The 5,870-nt window shown below is 46.8% G+C and overlaps 1 long non-coding RNA gene and 1 pseudogene across 1 annotated transcript in view; both read left to right on the top strand.

The window, feature by feature from the left end:
* LOC110297483 overlaps positions 1-1,360 on the top strand; it is an 8,429-nt gene extending 7,069 nt beyond the window's left edge. Inside the window, exon 3 of the long non-coding RNA XR_002378290.1 lies at positions 795-1,360. This is a non-coding gene — a long non-coding RNA (uncharacterized LOC110297483). The remainder of the gene's footprint in view (positions 1-794) is intronic.
* Positions 1,361-2,389: 1,029 nt separating this feature from the next.
* LOC110297393 lies at positions 2,390-2,796 on the top strand (annotated as a pseudogene).
* The last annotated feature ends 3,074 nt before the right edge of the window (positions 2,797-5,870 follow it).

The following is a 5,870-nucleotide window of genomic DNA, read 5'->3' as shown; positions in this document are numbered from 1 at the left end:
CCTCCCTCCCTTCCTCCCTTCCTCCCTTCCTCCCTTCCTCCCTTCCTTCCTTCCTTCCTTCCTTCCTTCCTTCCTTCCTTCCTTCCTTCCTTCGCCCTGGGGCTGACTGAGCCGCCCCTGGGGCCCCCATTCTGTTCTCAGCAATTCCTTGGTGTCCAGCGGTGTCTGGGATGCCCGAGGCTGAGAACCTGGTGCCTAGGTCTGCCCCTTGTCCACCACCCGCCAAGCTGGGGTCAGGGACTTCACACAGCCAGACAGCCACCGAGGGCCACGTGGAAAGCATACGGCAATCCTTCCATATCTGCCCGCCCAGAGCACCAGAACTCTGGTGGGACACGGGTTTTCTCCCACTCCCTCTTTCCCCCATGCTCCCTGCCCCACAGGAGAGCAGAGCTGGACGGTGCCCAGGCCATCAGTCAGATGTTCTCATGGGTTTGCAGGCTCTCATGGGAACAGCTTATCATCATGGATCCAGCCCGGGGAAAATCCCATAGAGAGACAAAGGGTAGTAGACTTTCCTGATTTGGACAGCTCCCTTGTTCCAAGGTCAGTTTCTTGTTCTTATTCAAGGTTAACTCATAGACATAGCAATGATCATTCACCATGTGTCCTATTATAGAGAAACAGAGACCTAGGAAACACAGTGGCTGAGTGAGGTGGTTCAGGTCAGACGCTGGCTGTACCCTCAGCTCTGAGTCCCCGTGAGAAGGCCTTATTAAGTGCCTTGGAGCAGAGAGGGGCTGCCTGAGATCTCTGGAGATGAATCTCTTTTGTTCTCTTCTGTTTACACGCAGAGATTCTGACACAGCCCTACCTCCAGGTCAAGAGCATTATAGTGGAAAGACGGAAATCTGCAACCTTCGAGTGCATGTCACCTGACACTGGAGTTGACATCACTTGGATCTTCAATAACAAGCCTCTAGATTTCAATAAGAGGATGTCTCTATCTCCTGAAAAGCACAGACTCAGCATAGCTCCCCTCAGGCTAAAGGATACAGGGGAGTATCAGTGCGAGGTCTCCAACTCCTTCAGTTCCAGGAAGAGTAACTCCATCTCCTTGTTCTTGGTCCGAGTGTGACCTCTCCTCTCCTCCTCCACTGCTGATGGGAGGTTGCCTTTCTCACTCGTGTGCAAGGTGGATAAAGGTTGAAGGGAGTCACTGATCAGTGCAGACACAGAGACAGGCAGCATGGTGACAGACACTTGCCATCCTAAAGTAAAACACAGGTCAGTCCCATTCAGACACAGTGAGGCAATTATTTTATAAAAGTCAAGAGTATAGGACCAGAACTCAGTCCAGGGATCTGATTTTCAAGGGACTAAGAAGGGCTTAGGTTCTGAATCAAATACAAACCACACCGTCAGGATCCAGAGGGAACAGAGTTCAGGCACTCCCTACACACCAAAAGCTGTAGGTGCTGTTAAAATGGTGAGATGATTGCAGAGAGCTAAACACTTCCTCTCACATGCTCAAATTATTTCTCATATCAAATGCCAATGCCGCTAGACCCCAGACACTTGTGAGAAGTTGGAATACTGACTGGAAAATGGACAGGACATATTTATTTCGGTGGGGATATTGTGTTGGTTTGTATATGCTTGGCCTAGGGAGTGGCACTTTTAGAAGGGGTGGCCCTGTTGGAGTAGATGTGTCACTGTGAGCTAGGGCTTTAAGACCCTCATCCTAGCTGCCTGGAAGTCAGTCTTCTACTAGCAGCCTTCAGATGAAGAGGTAGAACTCTCAGCTCTGCTTGCTCCATGCCTGCCTGGATGCTGCCATGAGGATACTGGACTGAACCTCTGAATCTATAACCCAGCCCCAACTAAATATTGTCCTTTATAAGACTTGCCTTGGTCGTGGCGTCTATTCCCAAGAGTAAATGTAAAATGCTTTTGAACTGTTCTAGTCTGCAGAGTTTTTGTCCACATACGCAAATCCATGGGTGAGAGGAGGGAGTTGGCTGAATTTCATGCCCTAGGCTGCCTGTTAAGGTGAGACCTTGCCCAAGATCTTGCTTTGTCCTAACAGTTTCTGGCGTGAATGAATAAATAGTGAATACACATTCATTAAAACTGACTATTTTAGTCATCTTGAAGCAAAGAGCTCATTGGCACAGAGCACATTCATGTAGTTGTGTGAACGGGACTATTGCTTGTTTACAAAGGTTCCAAACCTGTTCTGTTCCCTCAAGCCCCTTGTAACTGACCGCCATGATACTTCTGTCCCTATGCGTGTGACAAAAAACTGCAACCTAATTGTTCATGGTTAAGATCAGTGCAGAGGTGTTTGCAGCCTTCGCCGCCCGCCGCTCTCCAACACCAGTGCTGCCTCTTGCTTGCCGAGCTCCAGCCGAAGGATAAGGGGGGTAAGTAAGAAGGTGTCCATACCATGGCTCCTACAAAGCAGACTGCCCGCAAATCACCGGTGGTAAAGCACCCAGGAAACAACTGGCTACAAAAGCCGCTCGCAAGAGTGCGCCCTCTACTGGAGGGGTGAAGAAACCTCGTCGTTACAGGCCTGGTACTGTGGCACTCCGTGAAATCAGACGCTATAAGTCCACTGAACTTCTGATCCGCAAGCTCCCCTTTCAGCGTCTGGTGCGACAAATTGCTCAGGACTTCAAAACAGATCTGCGCTTCCAGAGTGCAGCTATTGGGGCTTTGCAGGAGGCAAGTGAGGCCTAGCTGGTTGGCCTCTTTGAAGATACCAACCTGTGTGCTATCCATGCCAAACGTGTAACAATTATGCCAAAAGATATCCAGCTAGCACACCACATACTTAAGAGTCCACTATGAGGGGAAACATTTCATTCTCAAAAAAATTTTTTTTCCTCTTCTTCCTGTTATCAGTAGTTCTGAATGTTAGATATTTTTTCCATGGGGTCAAAGGTACCTAAGTATATGATTGCCAGTGGAGACATAGGGGACAGAATCAGGTATTGGCATTTCTCCACATTCATTTGTGTGTGAATTTTTAATAGAAATGCAAGATGTAAAGCATTAATGCAAGCAAAATGTTTCAGTGAACACATTTGAGCAGTTCAACTTTTAACAATTATAAATAAACCTGTTAAAATTTTCTGGACAATGCCAGCATTTGGATTTTTTTAAAACTAAGTAAATTTCTTATTGACAGCAACTAAATGGTGTTTGTAGCATTTTTATCACACAGTAGATTCCACCCATTCACTACACTTTTCTAACTGAGTTGTCCTACATACAAGTACATGTTTTTAATGTTATCTGTCTCCTGTGCTGTTCCTGTAAGTTTGCTATTAAAATATATTAAACAAACAAACAAACAAAAAATTGGTGCAGAGAACCACAACTCATCAGTGCGTGTGCATTTTGTTGGGTTTTTGCAGATTTGGCTCACTGGTCTCACAACTTGTAAAAACTTTAGGCTCCTCTACCGACAAGTTCATGCCGCCCGCAGAAATATTGTCTGATCTTGCCATGGTAGACACGTATTACAAATGTGACACACACGTCAGACATTTTTGTTAATGGATAGAAGTGTATCAACTTTCACTCCTAATTTTACTAATATTAATTCATTTCCTTATAAAGGCAATCTACTTAAAAACGTCAATATTAATCGTTTGTCAAAAACCAGCTTTCAGTGGAATTGACTTTTCGATACAGTTAATTTATTAATTTTCGTTCTATCTTTAGTCCCCCTTTCCAATGGCTTTCCTTCATGGTCTTCCCTTCATGGGGTATGTTTTGTTTTCCTTTGCCGATGGGGGTGGTGGGCGTCTCATGTTGTTGTTGTTGCATTAAGGACTTAACATAAGAATCAAGGGCCCCTTTGGAAAAACAAAATCTGCACAGAGGGACTATTTCATGTGTTTCTACTGCAGTTGTTAGCACAGTTGGTGTTAGGCTTGAAATCAGGCAGCTGGGCAGACCTCTGATAAACCACCCAGACTTAAGTGACCTCAGATTTTCATCCTGAAATGGAACGGATGGAATCCTTTTGACAGAAGCAAAAACTACTCTAGAGAAACAAATGACCTGCCTGCCTCATCGCCCCCTGGCCCAGCTTCAGGGGCAAAGGCCTGTGTCTAGCTACTAAGTAGTGAGAATTCATGTTCCACCACAGGTCCTGCTCGCCTAGGCGATCCAGGGCTCTTTGACTAAGGCCTTCTTTCTGTATGTTTAAAGAGGGGATCTCTACTGCCCAGACTGAACCATCTCCTAAATCTTTACTCTTTTTTTTTTTTAAGATTTATTTATTTATCATACGTAAGTACACTGTAGCTGTCTTCAGACATTTCAGAAGAGGGCGTCAGATCTCATTACGGATGGTTGTGAGCCACCATGTGGTTGCTGGGATTTGAACTCAGGACCTTTGGAAGAGCAGTCAGTGCATCTCACCAGCCCCATCTTTACTCTTCTTAATTATAAAAGAGTTGCCTAAGATAGCCCTGAAGAAGCTAGACAGGCCTAAGGCCTGTTTCCAGGAGCTGTCCCAATGCTGTCCCTCTTGCCTCTATTACAGACATGGCCACTCTCCCCTGGGGAGATTTCCCTTATCTTCCAGATGGCCTGAGTGCTGTGACCTCTATGTTTCTTCTGATCACTGGAGCACGTCAGTAAGAATCACTTCTGAGCCTGGCGTGGTGGCGCACGCCTTTAATCCCAGCACTGTTTCTCTAGCCCAGCAAAGTCATTACTGCAGTGCTGCTCTGTGTCTTTCTCCCTCGGGGCAGTCAGGCCTATTGTGCACCAGGCTTGACCAGAAAGAGAGAGAGAAGCTTAGCCCTGTGGGTGGGCGCAGGCAGAATCTTGGTCTGTGGTGAGTGTGTGGCCAAAGAACACACACTGGGGAGCAGCTTTGGAGAACGGGTTCCATCTGTTGGGGGAACAAAGTCTATTTAAGCCTTTGGGGGTGAATAGGGGCTACCAAGTGAGTGTACATAGATCATTGGCCAGGGCCAGGATGCTTAAAGATGCCTCATTTGCATGAGAAGGAATTCCAGGTGCTGCTGGACATACCCTTATAACGGGAAAGGAAGTTTAATCTGGCTACTGGCTTTGTGACCTCCTCTGGTGAGGCAAAGGAGAGGGCAGACACGGGGCTATTTGGTTTTTTGGATAAAACACAACCCCACTCTTGTTTCTGGCCTGCTCCGTGGGTCCCACAGCTCTGTGGCCTCACACTCTAATACAGATTCTAATTCTTGTTGTGGGGTCTGAGGCCCTGTGATCCCTCCCTCTCTCCAAGTTACCATGACAGCCGTGAGAACTTCACCGTGCCAGCCTCCGACATGCTAGATTGGAAAGCCGCAGCATCCTGCCTGTGGCACCTTACCTAAGTGCGTATCTCGAGCTTAGCCATGAGGAAAGATGCACTCAAATCAAGACTTATTAAACAAAACCGAACAAGGTAACTGACACTTGAGCGAGGTGTGGCTGTAGCATCTGGCATCCCAGCACTGGGGAAGGAGAAGGAGGAGGGTCGGGAGTTCAAGGGCAGCCTGGACTGTGGGGAATCCAAGAACAGCCTGTGTTACAGTATGATCTGTTCCGAACACAACAAAATGAAGCTATGTGTGGTGGCCCATAGTTCACTCCTAGGACTCAGTCAGGAGGCAAAAGCAGGTGGGATCTCTATATGTGCATGCCAGTCCAGGCTGCAAAAGGAGCATAAAACACTAAGAATAACAAAAATAAAACACACCAGGCAGTTGTAGCATACACCTTTAATCCCAGCAATCAGGAGGGTGAAGGTGAAGGCAGGCTAATCTCTGAGTTCCAGCCCAGGCTGGGCCACAGACCAAGTACCAAGACAGCCAAGGCTACATAGAGAAACCTTGTCTCAGAAAAACAAAAACAAATAAATAAAAACAAAAATCAAACACAAA

This window comes from Mus caroli, chromosome 7, assembly GCF_900094665.2.
Source record: "Mus caroli chromosome 7, CAROLI_EIJ_v1.1, whole genome shotgun sequence".
Taxonomy (NCBI): Eukaryota; Metazoa; Chordata; class Mammalia; order Rodentia; family Muridae; genus Mus; species Mus caroli.
The sequence above is the reverse complement of the archived record's forward strand: the minus strand, read 5'-3'. Positions and strand labels throughout refer to the sequence as shown.